We start from the raw sequence: 20,105 nt of genomic DNA, 5'->3' as shown, positions 1-20,105 counted from the left end.
GATTACAAATATGAAAAATAGATTAAGGGAAATGACGAGAAAAAACACGGTTGATCTCTGGTCCGAGTACCCCATTTAGGCGCGAGCGTTGGCCACCTAAGGGGCTTCTGCCTCAGACCAAAAATCAGTTTTGGCTCGTTTATTCCTTGTTTTGGTTCATGTTATGCATGTTTTAGCATGTTAAAGTCATGAAACAAATAAAAACATAATAAAAGAGGATTTTTACACCCTCATACTTACATGTTTGGTTATGGCGAGTGACCGACGTAAGTGTAATAACTCGTTTGATCGGAAAAAACTCGGTTTAAAACCGTTTTGGTAAGTAAAAGAGTGTTTTAAAAGTTTAGTGATGGTGTGGTGGTCAAAGTGGTCGGACAAGTGATTTAATGCACGATGACGGTACCAAACAATGTGTAAGGCTCGTATTTACGATCGGTAGGTCGTAAATACGCGTCGGATTGTGACTTAAGAAGTCGAGTCGAGAATTTTAAGGGAGAAAAGAGGGGGCGGACGATCGCGTAAGTCTCAAATGGATGGTATTTGAGGGGTATTTATAGGAGAATGAGTGGTTGTGTTAGTTTTGAACGACGTGGCCACCTGGGCTGCTCAAAGAGGCGCGAGCCACGTCGCGGCACTTCGAGTTGTGTTGTCACTATCACAACAAACGCAATCATGATTTGTTCTATCCTAGGTTTTTTAGTCACATGTTTGGTACTTGACCAACATGAATCCGGGAAAACTTAGCATAGAAGGCTTGAGATATTTTGGTTTTTGTGTTTGACTCGGTTTGACTCGTTGTTGGAGTCGGGATTTGAATTTTCGAGTCGGTTTTTGGTCCGGTGTCGGTTTTGACTCTAGTTAGTGTCATCGCGACTCCGTCGTCGTGCATTAAACACTCCAGGTATTTTTGAAATGTTTTGAAAAGTTTTGTTTTCGAAATCGTTTTAAGTTTTCCGACGTAAAGTTGTACACAAACTGTCGATCAAACGCTGCGATCCCAAAACATGGTGTAGTCCGATAATCATCGGGTGTTTGATGGAGTCTCAGCAGATACCGGGTATCTACAGAGCCCCCACTTTGACTGAGGCTTGGACAGGGCGAAAGTCAAAGTAGAGCCCCCAGGTCAATCGAAGATTACAACCTGGAGACCCAAGTGACGTCGAGGCGGCTCGAAAGGATTCGGGCCAAGGACCTGCCGTCGGGATGGGCGACGCCAAGGTGACTCGAGGGTACGAGTCCAGGACCTGTCGTCGGGAACAGTTTAAAGTCTGTCGACTGTCCGTGCGGGTCGTTTAAAGTCCATTAGACTACGTACGAAGGCTCGCCAGCCATAAGAAGGAGTCATACCTGAGGCATTTTCGGATATGTCCGATAAATGCTCGCCAGCTGCGGTGCGTACGTGAGGAGGGCTCGCCAGCCGCGGCGCGTTGTAAGGCTCGCCAGCCGAGATAAGGAAATGTACCCGAGGCATCTTTGGGATGTGTCCTTGGAAGGGTTGCAGACAAATGCTCGCCAGCCAATGGGGCGTATGTGAGGAGGGCTCTCCAGCCGCGATGCGTTGTAAGGCTAGCCAGCCGAGACAAGGAAATGTACCTGAGGCATCTTCGGGATGTGTCCTTGGAAGGGTTGCGGACAAATGCTCGCCAGCCGTGGCGCGTATGTGAGGAGGGCTAGCCAGCCGTGGTGCGTTGTAAGGCTCGCCAGCCGAGACAAGGAAATGTACCCGAGGCATCTTCGGGATGTGTCCTTGAAGGGGTGCAGACAAATGCTCGCCAGCTGTGGTGTGTGTGTGAGGAGGGCTCGCCAGCCGCGGTGCGTTGTAAGGCTCGCCAGCCGAGACAAGGAAATGTACCCGAGGCATCTTCGGGATGTGTCCTTGAAGGGGTGCGGACAAAGGCTCGCCAGCCTTGGCGCGTATGTGAGGAGGGCTAGCCAGCCGCGATGCGTTGTAAGCCTCGCCAGCCGAGACAAGGAAATGTACCCGAAGCATCTTCGGGATGTGTCATTGGAAGGGTTGCGGACAAATGCGCGCCAGCCGTGGCGCGTATGTGAGGAGGGCTCGCCAGCCGCGGTGCGTTGTAAGGCTCGCCAGCCGAGACAAGGAAATGTACCCGAGGCATCTTCGGGATGTGTCCTTGAAGGGGTGCGGACAAATGCTCGCCAGCTGTGGTGCGTATGTGAGGAGGGCTCGCCAGCCGCGGTGCGTTTTAAGGCTCGCCAGCCGAGACAAGGAAATGTACCCGAGGCATCTTCGGGATGTGTCCTTAAAGGGGTGCGGACAAAGGCTCGCCAGCCATGGCGCGTATGTGAGGAGGGCTCGCCAGCCACGGTGCGTTGTAAGGCTCGCCAGCCGAGACAAGGAAATGTACCCGAGGCATCTTCGGGATGTGTCCTTGAGAGGGTGCGGACAAAGGCTCGCCAGCCATGGGGTGGTCGATTAATGGACCATGGGAGTAGCCGCGTCGATTGTGCTTGTTTTGAGAATAGCGAACTCATGATGTCGCTAGGGAAATAGTGAGTATGGATCCTCACCATCACTGTTTTTTGAATAAGCGGGTTCCGCGAGGAAGCCCCCTGCTGGCATTTGAAGGAATAGTGAATTTGGAATTTTCACCATTCGGTTTGAATTTGCAGTGGCGGTCTTGATCGCCGTTTGTCTTAATTTTGAAAGGAAATAGCAAATTTTAAATCTGCTATTACGTTTGAAGTGACGGTTTATGTGCCGCCGTTGACATTTGGAAGGAATAGCGAATTTGGAATCTTCACTATCGATTGAAGTGACGGTTTATGTGCCGCCGTTGACATTTTGACAGAAATAGTGAATTTGGAATCTTCACTATCGATTGAAGTGACGGTTTATGTGCCGCCGTTGACATTTTGACAAAAATAGTGAATTTGGAATCTTCACTATCGATTGAAGTGACGGTTTATGTGCCGCCGTTGACATGTGTGGTGAAAATAGTGGAATTCAATTTCCAACTATTATTTTGAAATTGACGGTTTTAACCGCCGTTGCTTGAAATAGCGGTTTTTGAATTTTCGCCATTATTTTGGAAAATTTGAAGGAAAATGGTGAATTTTGATTTCACCATTATTTTAAAATTGGCGGTTTTGATCGCCGTTTGCATGAAATAGCGAGTTTTAAATTTTCACTATTTGTTTTGTTTGTTTTCGAGGAAATGACGACATTCAATATCGTCAACGAAAATTTTGGAATTTGTCACGTGAAATTGGGCCAAAGCCCAAATTTCGCTGAAAAAGAAAAGGGGGGGGCCTGGTTTAGGCGCGAGCCACTTGGCGATGCAAGCCGGCTTCCCTATTTCTTGTTAAAAAGACGCGAGGTTGAGCTGCGGATGATTATTCATCTTCATCCTCAAAATCTCGCAAAATCGCCATTAAAGGACCTTCAAGTTTGCTTTTACTCGTGCCATTGTCAACAAATGTCATCTCAAGGTAAGTGTTTCCTTTTGAATCTTCTCAAATTTGTTGATTTTAGCTTGATTTAATTAGGGCGAAATTTTGCCCTAAAAATCGAATTGGGCGTTTTTGAATGAGCCAATTTCAAGTGAAATTGATGTTTGCATTAGGTTAGAAACCCGTTTAGGAGTACAGGGGTGCTTTTAGTTTGCATTTTGGTCCCCGTTCCCGCTCCCTAGGCTCGAAAAACGTGATTGAGGCGAGAAACCGTCTCATTTCACAATGCCAAGTTTATTTGCTTGGGTAGTGGGTCCCACTAGGTTGCATTGTAGTTGGGGAAACCCGTATTTGCCATCTAAAAACCTTCATTGGATGTTTGTGGACAAAATTGGATTTTTGCCTTTTGCGACGGTCTTACGTCTGACAAAATAAGCGCCTGTTTGGGCTTGAATTGAGTCAGTTTGCCTTGAAATGGACCTTATTGGTATTTTAGGTCACCCTGAGGCGTGATGAAATCACGTTTGCCTTTTTGCGGTCGTTTTTGAATTTTTGACCGGCTTGGGCTCAAATTAGCGTATGAATTGCCTTTTTGAACCGTAGAAAAATCCCATTGTGTCGGGGATGTATTTTGGGTTATTGGCAGACCTTGTACGGGTCTTGAAATGCCGTTTTTGTGGTTTTGACTCGTCTTTTGCTTGAAAAGAGGGGCGCGTCGTTTTTGTTTGGTTTGTTGTGAATGGTTTGGGGCGGGATTGCCCCTTGTTTTTTGTATTGCAGGTTGTTTTTTTGTTTTTGGGTTTATCCATTTCATGCCGTCGTAATGCCGAAATTTCGGCTGACGTTTTTTTGTTGTTGTTGTTTTTTGATCGCAACGTATCGTCTGGGACCGATGGGTCCGTTGTTGAGTCTTTGGAGGAGGAAGTCGATCCTGGAGGGGATGTAGCGGCCGAGGAGGCTGCCGTATTCGAGGCGGTGGTGGAGGATGCTTCCGTAGAGGAGGATAGGCGGCTGATATGGCCGATTTGTCCTTTTCGTTGTGGCTCATAGACAGGGTGGCTGATGAGTGGGGTTCAGTATCGGAATGGTGCATCGCATCATGGTTCTTGGCCTCCTCATCATTCGAAGTCTGCAAGACACTGTCTTCTTTTTTGTCATGGAGCAGGAGCGCGGGGTTATCGACATGGTAACCTCCTCTGCTTTCGCTGTTGCTCCTCTGTTTCCCGTGTTGCTCTCTTTCTTTTCCGTTTGAGAGGATAGAGAGTGCTTTGTTCGGTAGGTGGCGGCTAGCCCCCAATTCGTTGTCTTAGGCCAGTGTTGTATGATAGACGTTTGTTTTAGGCCAGTGTCTGTATGATAGACGTTTGTTTTAAGCCAGTGTCTGTATGATAGACGTTTTGCGTAAGGCGGTTTGTATATATGTGTTTTTGGATTGTGGTTTGTTTTGTGATTTTGGCTTTTTTGTGTTGTGTTTCGGAGGAGCGCTGTCGGCTGTTGATTCTCCATTTGATTTGCACCAGTTCCTGTATCGTTAGTATAGAAAACAGGCAACGGATAGCACATACGCGTAAACGTAAACACGTAGAAGCATTTGATTGAAAATCAAAAATTAACCAAGATGACTTGAAGTTAAAATTTGAAATTTTGAAAATTCCATGACAAATCGTCACGTTCAGAATTGAAAATGAATTGTTGAAAATTTGAGCAATTAACTCGTGTCATGAATTAAATTGCGCCGAATTTTGAAAATTAACTCGAAAAAATATAAAAACTCAAACCGTCAGGAAAGAATTTTTAGAAAAGGATTTTTGCGAGTATGTTTGGCTTTTGATGTCAAGACTCGAATTTGTGAGCGCTTGAATTTTTGAGGAAAATTGATGTCGTGTTATCAATTTTCGAATTTGATTTTTGAATTGCGAAAAAGCGAAAAATTTTCGGAATTTCGACTAACATGGAAACGATCCATCGCGGATCGGGGCGACTAGCCCTTCCCCCTTTTTAAAAAAAAGAAAGAAAAACCGTATGTTTAAAGCTGCGTCATGGAAACCGTGTCGGATTTCGTAAAACGCAAAAACTAGGAAATGTGAGTATGAGGAAACACAAAATTTCCCGGAATCATCCCGAAGAGGCGCGAGGTTCCTGGCGGGAGGTTTGAGGTGTCAGGAGAAAACACATGTTGAAAGAGACAAGTCAACAGCGGGAATCCTGGAAAAGCTTCAAAGAGGCGCGAGCAGCCTGGCGATGGAAGCCGGCTCTCCTCTTTTTCTGGAAAACGCGCTGGTTATTTTGTATAAATAGGGACGTTTGCGCTTCATTGTTTCATCATCCGAAACACAAAAACATCTCTACAAAACCTCTTCTTCTTCCACAAAAATATTTCTTGGATGCTTTTGAGAGCGCATTGCGACAATGGTGTCGGGATTTGTCGCCTCCGGAGAAGTATCAACTCGATTGCATGGGAGTTGGTCAATTGTTGGTGCTTCGCCAAGTCAAGGTACAACCTTCGTTTCTTGAAGCATGTTCTCGGTTTTGGGATTCGAAACATCATGTTTTCGTTTTCCCGAAAGGTGAGATTTGTCCTCTTGCCGAAGAAGTTGAAGCCATTGGTGGGTGGCCGGGTTGTGCTCCGGTGCTTCCTCCGACTCGGTTGTGCTACAAGGAGAAATTCCGTTCCATGTTGGGCTTGTCAACAAGCCAAGTCAACTTTCTTCTTACTCCACATGGTGTGGATATGTTGGCTCTTATCAACATCTTCTCGAATCGGTTAGATGCTAATGTCTCGGAGGTTGCTAGGAGAAGGGCTCCTGCATTTTGCCTTGTCCATGTGTACCTCTTTGTTGATGTCTTGAAGAAGTAGGGGCCAAGATGCCATGGTAGCATTACCCTTATCCATGTGATTGAGCAAATGGAGCATGGTAGAGATCCATCATGGTTGGTGCTTGGAGAGATTATCCAAGCTTTGGACAAGGAAGGCTCTTGTGGAGAAGCTCCCTCTTTTGGATCGCCAAGGATCCTCCAAGTGTGGCTATTGGAGAGGCTAAGGTATGTAGAGCCTCCGGTTAACCCTTCTTCTTACTCCTTCCGTCACCTTACTATGAGGAAGAAGTTGTACCCGGATAGTTTTGCTTCCACCGAGGCCGATTGGGCCGCAAGATTGGCGGAGGAGGGTGGTCCTCATATCCGTTGGGTGGTGCCGTGGTGGCACTTGAGGTCCTTCACGGGGTTGCCCGCTTCGGGTGCTAGTCCTCGTTCTTTGATGGTGGTGGGCTTGAAGGTTGTTTCCTTCATTTATCCCGAAAGGCTCATGAGGCAAATGGGGCGTCAACAAAAGGTGCCCGCTCAAGATACTCTTGCCCAAGAGAATGTTTTCCGGAACTCCGAGCTTGTGGAGTTCTTCGAAAGATGGTGGGCCACTCGGCCGCTTTGGGAGGTACCAAACCCCGTTGCCACGACATGGGTGACCCCCTCTTATGTCAAGTGGTCACGAGCTCCGTCCTTGGAAGAGAGATCCAAATTCCGTAAGGACGAGGTCGTCGATTTGAAGTACCGAGAGGTTGGCAAGGCCAACCGTGCCTTCTTTGAGGAGTATGTTGATAGAGCTACTCCCGATGTGATGAGACCACCGAAGAGGAGGAGTCCGGCCCCAAGAGTATGGTGGGCTGTGCCTTGGCTCGTCTTGGGTCGAACATGGGGTCTTGTGCTAGACCGGAGGCCGTCGTCGTCTTAGATCCGTTGAGGATCCGTTCTGAGGAGGAAGTCCATGCTAGGCGGGCCAACAAAAAGAACAAGGGGAGGATGTACCCCGAAGGAAAAGGCAAGGGTAGAATGGAAGAGTGAAGACCTCCATTACCCACTTTATTATTATGTTGTAGTAGTGTTGTGAGTTTTTATTATATTGTACTAGCTAGTTGTTGTGTGTTTTGTGCTAGTTTTACTATGTGAGGTTTGTTAGTTGACACCTTAGCTTTGACAAGTTGTAGACTTGTCGAGCTTTATTTGTTGTTGAAATTGTAATCCCTCCCATTATTAATTAAATAAGAGGATTGCTCGTGTCGAAAATTGTGAACGTTTGTTTCTTCCATCCATTTTGGTAAAGGTAATTCGATTTGAATTGTCCTAAGCAATTGCACTTGGGAAAGTGGTATTTTGTGGAAAGGGATAAAGGCTCATTTTTGTATTTTTGTGGGAAAGGGACACTACAAAAAGAATTAAAACAGGCGACCGATTTTGGCGACTGAAATAAGTCGCTAAAACCAATTTGGCGACTGAAATCAGTCGCCAAACGTCAGTCGCGGACCTTAGTCGCCTTTTCTAACTTTGGCGACTAAAGTCGGTCGCCAAATAACAAAAATGGCGACTGAAAAAATAGTCGCCAATTTGGCGACTGATTTTAGGTAGTCGCCAGTTTGGCGACTGAATTTCAGTCGCTAAATTTGGTATTAGTCGCCAAATTTGGGTAACGTAGCCACTTTCACTGAAAAACTTTGGCGACTAATTAAGAGCTTTGGCGACTGAAATTCAGTCGCCATTTTGGCGACTACATTAAATCAGTCGCCAATTTGGCGACTGAAATTCAGTCACCAAAGCCCTTTTCAGTCGCCAAAGTTGCTGTATGTTTTTGTGGTTTTTTTCGTTTTCAATGCTAGCCAACCTGCATACAACGCCATACATCAACCCAAATTTCATCGCCATACATCCCAAATTTCAACACACACAACACCATACATTTCAACCCAACACCTCCCATTTTCTCAAACTTCATTTCATATTTTGAAAATGAAAATTTTACAAGCTAAGCTATTCTAATGTTCAAGTCTAAAGTTCAAGTTTTACAAGCTTACATGCTAAAATCATCTTACTTGGAAGCCAACACCGGCTCCACTCCCCCCATGTGGACCATGCGGATCATTTGGATCGTAGTTGGGTCTAGGTCCGGGGTTACAACCTTGCCACCAATTCTCAAACATTTCCATTCTTTCCTTCATTTGGCGGAATTCTTCATCACGTTTGGCATCACGTTCATCACGCTCTCTTATTTGACCTTGAAGTTGACTAATAATTCCCGGTTGATACGTGTTGCTGGGAATTGTTGAAGTCGATCTCCTACGCGTTTTCTCATAGAAAGCCGGTGTTGAACTTCCGGTACCATACACGTGCCCTTTCTTGAAGCCATCCACCAACTCATACCTTATGTCATTATCCGGTTTTTCTGGATTGGCGGCTTTTTCTTGTTCAAATGCTTCCTACAATATTAAACAAATGGTTGTAAGTTAATATGGTAACCACCTTATATACGACATTTTAAAAGAGAATAAATTAACAAAAATTAAGTGTTAGGGAAAACTTACATATAATTGCTTGTCTTTTAGCTTAGTCCAACTTCTAACCCCTTTGTGGTCAACCCTGGAATGCGTGTCCGTAAAATGGGGATTCGTGCACGTCGCAATCGGCTTTGACTTCTTCTTTCCTTTCTGAATGAAAAAAAAACATACATGTTAGAAAATCAATAAAAAATCTAACATAAAATAAACATGTTGCATTGAAAACAAAAAAAAGTGTGAAATAATAGACAAACTTACACCCAATACTTTATCCCAGAACGATCGTGAACCCGCGTAATGAGTAGGCTCGTTCACGGCGTCTTCCTTTCCTCCTCTTTTGTTGAGGGATGCTTGCTTAGACTTCTTCTGAAAAGCTTCACTTTTGGTATGCTTTATTAAGCCTTCATACTTGTCACCTGCAATTACACATATGAAATCATAACTAATAAGTTACTGATATTATTTATAATATAAGAGAGTATATGCTAATTAATACAAATAACAAAACAAGTTAATTAAATACCTTCCATGTGCTCTGGTTCCTTTAGGCGCCTAATTACCTTCCAGATCACGTCCCGATATCGTCAAGTACCGACGTCATTGTACCTGTTACGGACATTCTGTTCTTGAGACGGTGACCAAGCAAATGATAGCTACAAAAAAAAGCGACAAAATTTCATATTAGTATAAAATAAAAGTATAACCTTGGTTCTTAAAAAATTTATCAAAATTAATTATTTGGTTTCTAAAACAAAGAATTACGGAAAATATATACCCGAAAGTTATTGAACCACGCCTCTTTTTGTGCATTAGAAACTTGTATCCACGATGTAGGAATTGGACCCACGAAATTAGTCTTCGTGCTTTTCGTGACACCTCGTACCACGCAATCGTCCATAAACCTGCATTTATTTTGGACATGTAAAATTACAAACAATTATTATTTTACAAAAAAAAAAAAAAAAAGAAATAAAAATAGTATACTAATAAAGAATAAAACTTACCATAATCCCGCCGGCTCAAGAATCATCCGATGATCCGAAGTGTACCGTATCGGCACCCGTACTGGCTCGTCGGTAGCGTCAGTCTCCTCACCGTTATCGTCACCGTCTGTCTGCATCGGATCCTCCTGCACAAACTCCTCCTCCTCCTCCGCACGCGTACTCTATCCAGAACCTGAGCCGCCTCCACGCTTCCTATCTCGACCTGCTCCAGCCATCTGCAGTAATACAAATAAAAATTAACACAAATAATGATAAATTAAAATTATACAGACTTCTAAATTTTAATAATTTACTCTTCAGGAATACAAAATTATACCAATTTAATCATCTTCATCTCCAAACCCCTCGTCCTCATCCTCATCCTCATCATCGTCATCATCATCATCATAATCATCTTCATCTCCAAACCCCTCGTCCTTCCTTCTTTTCTCCTCCTCCTTTCTCCTCCTCACCTCCTCTTCCCCCCTCCTCTCCTCCTCTTCTTCCCTTCTCTCCTCCTCCTCCGCCTCATCCTCCCCCGGCAGTCTCCCTTCCACATCATAATATTCTTCCTCTTCCATGTCTTCACCATCTTTATTCTCATTCTCATAGTTGATTTCATCGGGTGGAGACAAAAGCGTTTCATTTGAAACGTTTTCTTCTTGGAAAAAAATTGTATCAACTTGTGACCGTGCCTTTGTCTTAAAGATTGCACACCACGCATTTTGATTTCTATCATTTGTTGTGCTTGGATAAGTAGCAAAATACACTTGATGAGCCTGATGTGCAAGTATAAATGGATCGTACTTAGAGTATGTTCTAGTACGATTCACTTCTACAAGCTTGTATTGTTCATGTACTCTCATTCCAGCCACAGAATTATCCTTCCAGTCAACCTTGAATAAGACAGTTTTATAAGCTCGGTCACGTCCACTATAACTAATTTCAAAGATATCTTCAACTATACCATAGTATTCGTTGTCATTAAGAGAAGAAATAGTAACCTCCCAATTGCACCTAGCCTTACCTTTACCGTGGTTGAATGTTTGAAAATTAAACCCATTAACCGAGTATCGATTCCACGTTCTTACCATTTTTGAAGGACCAAAAGCCAAACTTCTTATCAAATCATCTTGAATATTCAACTCAATTACATGTTTCTGAAACCATGATGGAAATTTGTCCTCGTGTTTGTCCCAAACATCATCCTTACTTATATTAGGATTCCTCTGAATGAAATCATTAACAAATTGTGTTTCGTATGACTCCAAGAGGTCCCAATTAGATAGCACGTAAAGGTGGGCACGATTATACTCCTTATCATCCAAATATCTTGTTTGCCCCTTTGATGAACACCCTTCATCATCTTGAGTTTGAAAAAATTCGGGTAAACTTCCGTCTACTTCATCCGGTTTCTCAACATTCAAGTTTTTTGCTTTGGTTTCTATATGTTTTTCAAAGTAAAGAGAACAAAAGTTTGCAATCTCTTCCGTTAAATAAGCATTGCATATAGAACCTTCCACCCTAGGTTTATTACCAAATTTTTTCTTCAAATGATTAAGAAACCTATAAAAGGTAATGATGAGTTTTATTAATAATAAAGTTAACATATAATAAATAGATTAGTTATTATTATTAATTTTAATTTAAAAGTAGCTAGATTATCTTAATTACCTTTCAAATGGATACATCCACCTATATTGGACGGGTCCCCCAACTTTGGCTTCATATGGCAAATGAACCGGTAGATGCTCCATGGAGTTAAAAAATGCAGGAGGAAAGATCATTTCAAGCTTACACAATATCTGTGGTATTTGCTCTTCAAGACGAATCATGTCATCAACACATATTGAAGAGGCACATAAATCTCGGAAGAATTGACTAATCTCAACAACTGCATTCCAAACGTTTGTCGGCACGAGGTGTTTTAAAGCAACGGGTAATAATCGCTCCATGAATACATGACAATCATGACTTTTCAAGCCCTGCAACTTCAGCTTCTTAAGATCAACACATCGACTAAAATCTGATGCATACCCATCAGGAAACTTCAAATTTTGTAACCACTCACACAATACTTTTCTCTTAGCTTTGTCGAGAGTGAAAATGGATGTTGGCTTAGACCCGTCGCCGCGAATGTGTAATTTGGAACAATGACAAAATTTCTGCAAATATTTTCTAGAAGCAATGCTATCACATTTTTCACCTTCTACATCCATGATCATGTCAATTAGTTGCTCAAAGACATTCTTTTCTATGTGCATTACATCCAAATTATGTCTTATCAACATTGTCTTCCAATAAGGAAGGTCCCAAAGAATGCTTCTTTTAAACCAACCGTTTTTCTTCTTTTTCAATTCTTTAAATTCTTCCTCGGTACCATCAATAGGGGATGGTAAATCACATACCGTCTTCCATATCTCATCCCCAGGCACTCGTTTCGGAGGAGCATCAAGCACCTCTTTACCTTTTGTGAAAGCTTTCTTGTTCTTCCTATGTGGATTTCCCTCTCGTAAGAAGCATCTATGACAGTCAAACCAGCTTATTTTCTTGCTATTGGGAAGCCAAAATGCTTTACTTTCCTCCATGCAACAAGGACATGCTTTTTGTCCTTGTGTAGACCACCCAGATAGCATACCATAGGCGGGAAAATCATTTATTGTCCACAAAAGGGAAGCTTTAAGTTGAAAATTTTGTTTTTTAGACACATCATAAGTTTCCACCCCACTTCCCACAAATATTTCAACTCCTCCACCAATGGTTGTAAATAAACATCCAAATTACGTTTCGGTCTTTTTGGTCCGGGAACAATAAGTGACAAGAAGATAAATGGTCTTTTCATACATAACCAAGGTGGTAAATTGTATGGTGTGACCATAACGGGCCAACAAGAATACTTCCTCCCAAAATTACCGAAAGGATCAAATCCATCCATACACAAGCCAAGTCGTACATTGCGGGGTTCCTTGGCAAAATCAGGATACATCTGATCAAATCATTTCCATTCTTCCCCATCACTAGGATGACTCATCTTCCCCGGAGCACGTGGGTTTTCTTTGTGCCATCTCATTTGTTCGGCAATGTTTTTGGTGGCATAGATTCTTTGAAGTCTTGGTGCGAGAGGAAAGTAAAACAATTGGTTACATGCTATTGGTTTCTTACTCTTTTTGGCCCTCTTACTACCGTTGCCTTTTTTCAACACCAAAACTGTATCTCCTTCACTTGTCTCATATCTATCCGCCCCACAATCTTTACATTTGTCAAGCAGAGCATCATCTTTCCAAAATAGCATACATCCTTCAGGACATGCATCAATCTTTTCATGCGGTAATTGAAGACCGTTAACTACTTTTTTGGTAGTATAGAAACTTCGGGTCATGATATTATCATCGGGGAAAGATTCCTCAAGGAACGAGGCAATGCCATCAACAGCAACAAATGGCATATTAAACTCACATTTCAAGGTAATTAGCCTAGAAGCGGCTTGTAACAATGTCATTCTGCTTCCTTCATACAAGGGTTTTTCTGAGGCTTTTAACATGTCAAGAAAGGCTTTTGCTTGTGGGTGTGGCGGTTGTTCTTCAGATATAGTTGTATGGTCATCACTATTAAAAATAGTGGAATCCATAGCATCAACAACCATCTCTCTATATGGGTTCTCATCATTTTGTATTTGTTGGGTGTGAGCTTGTTCATGAATTGGAGAATATGCTTCTCCATGTGAAATCCAATTGTAATAATTTGGCTTAAACCCGTTTATAATGAGATGTTCTTCTACTACAATGTCAAGCTGGTATTTCGGGTTTTTGCATTTGGCATAAGGGCACCTAAGTTTTTTGTCTACCAAGTCATATTCATCTTGTTGTTTAGCAAATTCAATAAACTCGCTAACACCCTTTATAAATCCAACGGTAGGACGTCTTTTCTTATTGGAATGGTCTAATCTTCCTTCATACATCCATGAACGTTCCAATCTCTTCATTTTAATCTAAAGAAGACCCCACAATAATTTAAACATTTTTAAAAAATAACAATAATATTACATACAAAATTTAAACATTATACTCCACATTATACAATAAACATATGAAAACAATATATAAATATTGTCAATAAGTAATCCATCTTCGAATGGGGTTCTTATCACTCCAACCTAAACTCGTCAATGTACGTTTCAAGTCACTAGCAAACACACTTGTAATTTATTAATGAGGAAAAAATTCTGCAGCAATTCCCTTCAGTTCTCCAAATACACATCTATGTAGAATAACTAATTACTCCACATATACATGTATTCGGAGAACATTAAAGGGATCGCCACCAAACTCATTCCTCATTAATAAATCACAAGTACGTGTTTACTACCTAAATGACTTGAAACGTAAAAAGACAGTCCCAAAATGGGGACTATTCAAGAATTACTCCTAATGAGTAATTCTTGAACGAGTACTAATTAAGACAACATCAAATCAAACAACAACACAATCAAGTACTAAATTAATTAAGTCAATCAAGAGCACAATTCAACCACATAATAAAGGTTTCTATCCTAAAGTCCGTAGCATAATTTGAACTAAAAGTAGTAAATTTAAAAGGTAACTGGTAAGAGGAGGTTACCTAATAAAGTAAAAGCAAAAATGAAAAGAAAACAAGAAGCAACTGCTACCGCGTACGGTGGTGCCTAGCAGCGCGGTGACAACCCTGAAAAGAGAAGAAAAAACAAAAAACAACAAGGTTATTCAACCTCAATTCATCAATAACATGAATTATCAAACTAAATTTATCAAAATCAAGTCCTAAAGAAGGCTCCACTTAGCTAATAGCTCATTTCTCTTAATCCAAAAGACGGTTCCACTTAGCTAATTCCATTAATCCAAAAGACGGTTTCACTTAGCTTAATATTAATAATAATACGACGATTTCACTTAACTTAGTAATAATAATAATATTATTAATTAAGACGGTTCCACTTAGCTTAATACTAATGATAATGAGACGGTTTCACTTAGCTACCCAACACCATACACCACCCATGACCCACCCAAGGCCACCCCACGACCCACCCACCCACGGCCCACCACGGCCCACCCTCGACCAACCCCACCCACGGCCGAACCCCCCCCCCCCCCCCCCACATAACCCTAAACCTAAAGACAAACCTCTTAATCATTCCCTTTTAATTCAAACACAAATTAAACTAAATCTAACTACAAATTAATCTAACATACTAACTACAAATAAATCTAACAAACTAACCACAAATTAATCAAACTAACTACAAATTAATCTAACAAATTAAACTAATTAAACTGAAATTAAACAAAAAAAACTAACCTAATTAAAGAGGGTGGAAGTGGCGGTGGAAATGGCGGTGGAAGTGGTGGTGGTAGTGTAGTCTCGTCGCCGTTCGTCGTCGTCGTAGCAATCGCCTTTTTTTTTGGTTTCGAAAGAGTAAAGTAGGAGAGAGGGGGGTCTGGTTTGTATAAAAAAAAGTGGCGACTGAATTTTGATTTGGCGACTGATTTTCAGTCGCCAAATTAGCGACTACATTAAAATCCGTCGCCAAATCTGACATATCAGTCGCCAAGTTTGATTCCCTTTTTAAAAAAGACAGTCGCCAAATTGGCGACTGATTTCAGTCGCCAATTTGAAAATCAGTCGCCGATTTGGCGACTACCATTATCAGTCGCCAAATTTCGGTCGCCTGTTTTAGTTTTTCTTGTAGTGGGAATGGTTTTCCCTTTCTTCTTTTTTTTATAGGGTTTTTTGTATGTGTGATTTTTGTATTGGGATGGTTGTACTTGATTGTGGGAATGGTTGTATCCTTCTTGTGTAAGAAAGGACTGCCTACGTATCGACCTGAAGAGGTGAAATTAAACCATGATCGTAGTTCGAAATGTTTTGTGAATCTGAATTGGGTTTTGTGGTTGTATCCCTCAAGCATAAGAGGGACTGCCTACGTATTCACCTGAAGAGGTGAAATCAAACCATGCTCGTAGTTCAGGGGGTTTGTTTTTGTAGTGCAAATGGACGTTGCCTTTGACGGATCAAAGGACATTCGAAACGGGCAAGGTGCCGCAGCTTAGACTCGATAAAACATGCAAATTCAAATCAGAATGCATTGAGGAACTTGACTTGAAAAGGGTTGAGGTCGGTGCTAGTTGCAAAACTAGGCTAGGCAGTTGATTGATAGGGTTCAAGGGTAGTATTTCTTGAGTTGGTCTAGGTTGGTTGGGTTGGTAAAGTCCTCCTCATCTAGGTCACTCAGTCTCACTGCGCCCCCCGAAAGTATTTTCTTGACCAGGTATGGCCCGGCCCAGTTGGGTTTGAATTTTCCCCTCGGATCGACGGGTAATGGTGCTCGAACTGACTTGAGGACTAAGTCGCCCTCCTGGATGTTTCTGGGTTTAACCTTCTTGTTGAATACCCGTTGTATACGTCGTTGGTATAGATGGACGTTGTGCAAGGCGTTGAGTCGCCGTTCGTCTAGAAGAGTGAGTTGTTCGTACCTTTGACGGGTCCATTCCGCCTCAGGGACTTGACTCTCCAATAGAATGCGTAGAGATGGGATCTCTAACTCTAACGGTTGAACCGCCTCCATACCGTATGCTAGGTAGAAGGGTGTGGCGCCTGTCGGTGTTCGAATGGAGGTTCGGTATCCCCAGAGTGCGAATGTGAGTTTGCTCGGCCAATCGCGGTAGTTGTCTTGCATTTTCTTGATAATTGTAACAAGAGTTTTGTTCGCTGCCTCCACCGCTCCTTTAGTTTGGGGACGGTAGGGGGATGATCGATGTCGTTTGATCTTGTATTTGTCCAGCAAAGCCTGAGTTTCCGCCCGGAAGTGAGAGCCTTGATCGCTGATGATTTCATGGGGTACCCCATATCGGCAGATAATGTTGTTTTGAAGGAACTTGGCCACTTGTTTGGCGGTCAAGACTGCATATGACTGTGCTTCCACCTATTTGGTAAAGTAGTCGATGGCGACGAGGACGAAGCAATGCCCCTTGGTGCCTAACGGGTTGACTTTCCCGATGATGTCGATGCCCCAGGTTGAGAAAGGCCAGGGCGACGTCATTGTGTATAAAAGGGATGGTGGTATGTGTTGTATGTTGGCGAAGATTTGGTAATTGTGGCAATGTTTGACGTAGTTACGTCAATCGGCTTCCATGGTTGTCCACTAGAAACCTAGCCGCATGATTTTCCGTGTAAGCATCATTGCACTCATGTGAGGGCCACATTCTCCGTTGTGAACCTCTCCCATGACTTTATTGGCTTTGTGATGGTCAATGCAAAGGAGGAGAATTCCTTGGGGTGTTCTTTTGTAGAGTTGATTTTGGTTTATCACGAATTGTGATGTAAGTAAACGGATGGCTCTTTGTCCTCTTTGATCGGAGTTGGGAGGGAATTCGTTTTTGGTTTTGTAATTGAGGATGGCTTGGTACCAAGGTTCATCATGGCTTTCCTCGTCGTCGATAATGGCACAAATGTGAGCTGGCTCGCTCCGTCTTTCGACACATAGGGGCATCGATGTCATGTCGTCGGGTATGTTGACGAGCGCGGCAAGTTTTGCCAGGGCATCAGCAAATTGATTTTCGTCTCGTGACATGTGGAAGTAGTCGACTTGGTCGAAGAACTCGGCCTCTTGATTGATCTTTGCTCGGTTGAGAGCTAAGCTGTCAGATCGGATTTTCCATGATCCGGATACCTGATTGATGATGAGTGAGGAATCGCCATGGACCCTCAATCTCTTGATGCCAAGTGTGATGGCTGCTTGTAGGCCGATGAGACATGCTTCATATTCAGCGGCATTGTTGGTGACGGTGAAGTCTAGCTTGACCGAGATTGGAACATGTTCTCCCTCTAGTGATATTAGAAGGATTCCTACCCCGAAGCCTCTCAGATTAGATGCACCATCAAAGTATAGGTCCCATGCGTCGGAGTCGGCACAAAGGGTGTCTTCGTCAGGAAGTGACCACGTGTCGGTCGTTGGATCCTCGTTGACGGGATTTTCTGCTAGGAAGTCAGCAACTGCTCTTCCCTTGATAACCTTGAGGGGTACAAACTTGAGGTCGAACTTGGACAACATGAGTGTCCATCTAGACAGCCTTCCGTTTAGTACGGGTTTTTCGAAGATGTATTTAATCGGGTCCATCTTGGAGTAGATATGGACCGAGTAGCTGAGCATGTAATGCCACAGCTTCTTTGTTGACCATATTAGGGCAAGGCATGTCTTTTCCAGTTGGGTATACCTCGTCTCGTACTCAATGAACTTCTTGCTAATGTAGTAGATGGCTCGCTCTTCGTTGCCAACTGTTTGTGCTAGCATCGCTCCCATGGCTGTGTTGGTTACAGTCAGGTACAGGGATAGAGGAATCCCCGGTTGAGGTGGCATGAGGACAAGAGGTTTGGATAGGATTTCCTTTATCCTGTCGAAGGCTTTCTGACAGTCGTCGTCCCAATCGGTGTGATTGGAGGCACGAAGCTTCTTGAATATCGGTTCACAGATCATAGTGAGCTTGGCAATGAACCGACTGATGTATTGGACCTGACCGAGAAATCCCCGAATCTCCTTCTCGTTCTTAGACCGAGGCATTTGTTGAAGGGCTTTGATTTTGGTTGGATCAATCTCAATGCCTCTTTTGCTGACGATATGTCCCAAGAGTTTTCCGGAGGTGACCCCGAATGCACACTTCTGAGGATTTAGTCTCATGTTATATTTTCGCAGACGAGCGAAGAATTTCCGGAGGGCACTGATGTGGCCGTCCCGTTCTTTCGATTTGACGATCATGTCATCAACATATACCTCTACCTCCTTGTGCATCATATCATGTAGGAGAGTGGTAGCGGTTCTTTGATAGGTTGCTTCGGCGTTGATGAGGCCGAAAGGCATGATCGTGTAGCAATATGTACCCCACTGCGTAGTGAACGTAGTCTTGTGCATGTCTTCCTCATCCATTTTAATCTGGTTGTACCCGGCATACCCGTCCATGAATGATAGGAGAGCATGTTCGGCAGTGTTGTCTACCAGAATGTCAACATGTGGCAAAGGGAAGTCGTCCTTTGGACTCGCCTTGTTCAGATCCCTGAAGTCGACGCAAACCCGAATTCGTCCGTCTTTCTTTGGTACTGGCACAATGTTGGCCACCCAATCCGAGTATTCAGATACTTTGATGAACCCAGCCTTGAACTGTTTGTCCACCTCTTCTTTGATTTTTTAAGGCCCATTCAGGACGCATCCGGCGTAGCTTCTGCTTTACAGGTTTAGCCCCGGGTTTGATAGGTATCCGGTGCTCTGCAATTTCTCTGTCAATCCCAGGCATGTCTCTGTAAGACCAGGCGAATACGTCTTTGTATTCGTGGAGGAGGTCGATGAACTGCTGTCTTTCCGAGGGGTCCAGGGTTGTCCCTATCCTAAGTTCTTGAGGTGTACTGTCGGTCCCGACGTTAATAGGTTCGGTTTCCTCAATGATGGTGGTTCTGGTTTTCCGTTTGTCAAGCTCTTTGGCTAAGTGAGGTGGGTAGTCACTCAAGTCAAATTCCTCATAATCATTCAGAATTGCATTGCAGTTAAATTTAGACGAGTCATAAGCAAACTTAGCGTTCACTAAGTTGACACGAGCGAATAGCTCGGAAAGGACAGATATGTCGTGGTCAGTCAGAGGCGACACGACAGAAGAAGTGGCCCCAGGAACAGGCTCCAGGTTGTCACCTTTCATGGGAGTGGGGGTGACCTTAGTGGACTCAGCCTCTGAATCAGCCACGACTTTGTGATAAAACAGTGGGAAGGGGACCTTGACTGGGACTTCCGGAGCGTTAGGAGCTATAACAGACTCTGACTTCGACTCAGACTCAGACTCAAATCCTTCTTCACTTTCCTCCTTGAACAGAGGGCCTTCTCCAGTTGTGATCTTGAGAATGCGGCCTTGGTGATCGGTCCACTTGATGGTCTTCCTCCAGCCCTGGGTGGCTTTCTCCGGGTCAGTATCGGAGATCAAGGCGGTTGGATCAAACTGATTGTCTTTCAGGGCGATGTTGATGATGTCCTCATAGTCGAGGTGTTTGACGTTATCTTCCCCAAAGAGTAGTGTGACAGATTGTCCGTCGAGGCATGGTGACGGTTTTGACTCAGTTGATGCGACTTCGATGGTGTTGGGGATAAAGTAGCAGTCCTGGAAGACTTCCACTCCCGGGTATGTAGCCCTGGCCACGGAGTCATAGATTGGCTCCGAAAAGCCGTGGTAGAGTTCAGACTCTCCCTCGGGGACAAAGTTACCGTTGAGGGTTAGGTGGTATGGACGGAGGATGACTCCATGCTTCTTGCGTTTTCGGACTAGGAGGTTCATCTCCTGGATATCTTCGTGAGTAGGTTTGTATCCCAGTTCAAAGG

This window comes from Silene latifolia, chromosome 1 (assembly GCF_048544455.1).
Source record: "Silene latifolia isolate original U9 population chromosome 1, ASM4854445v1, whole genome shotgun sequence".
In the NCBI taxonomy this organism is placed as follows: Eukaryota; Viridiplantae; Streptophyta; class Magnoliopsida; order Caryophyllales; family Caryophyllaceae; genus Silene; species Silene latifolia.
The sequence above is the reverse complement of the archived record's forward strand: the minus strand, read 5'-3'. Positions refer to the sequence as shown.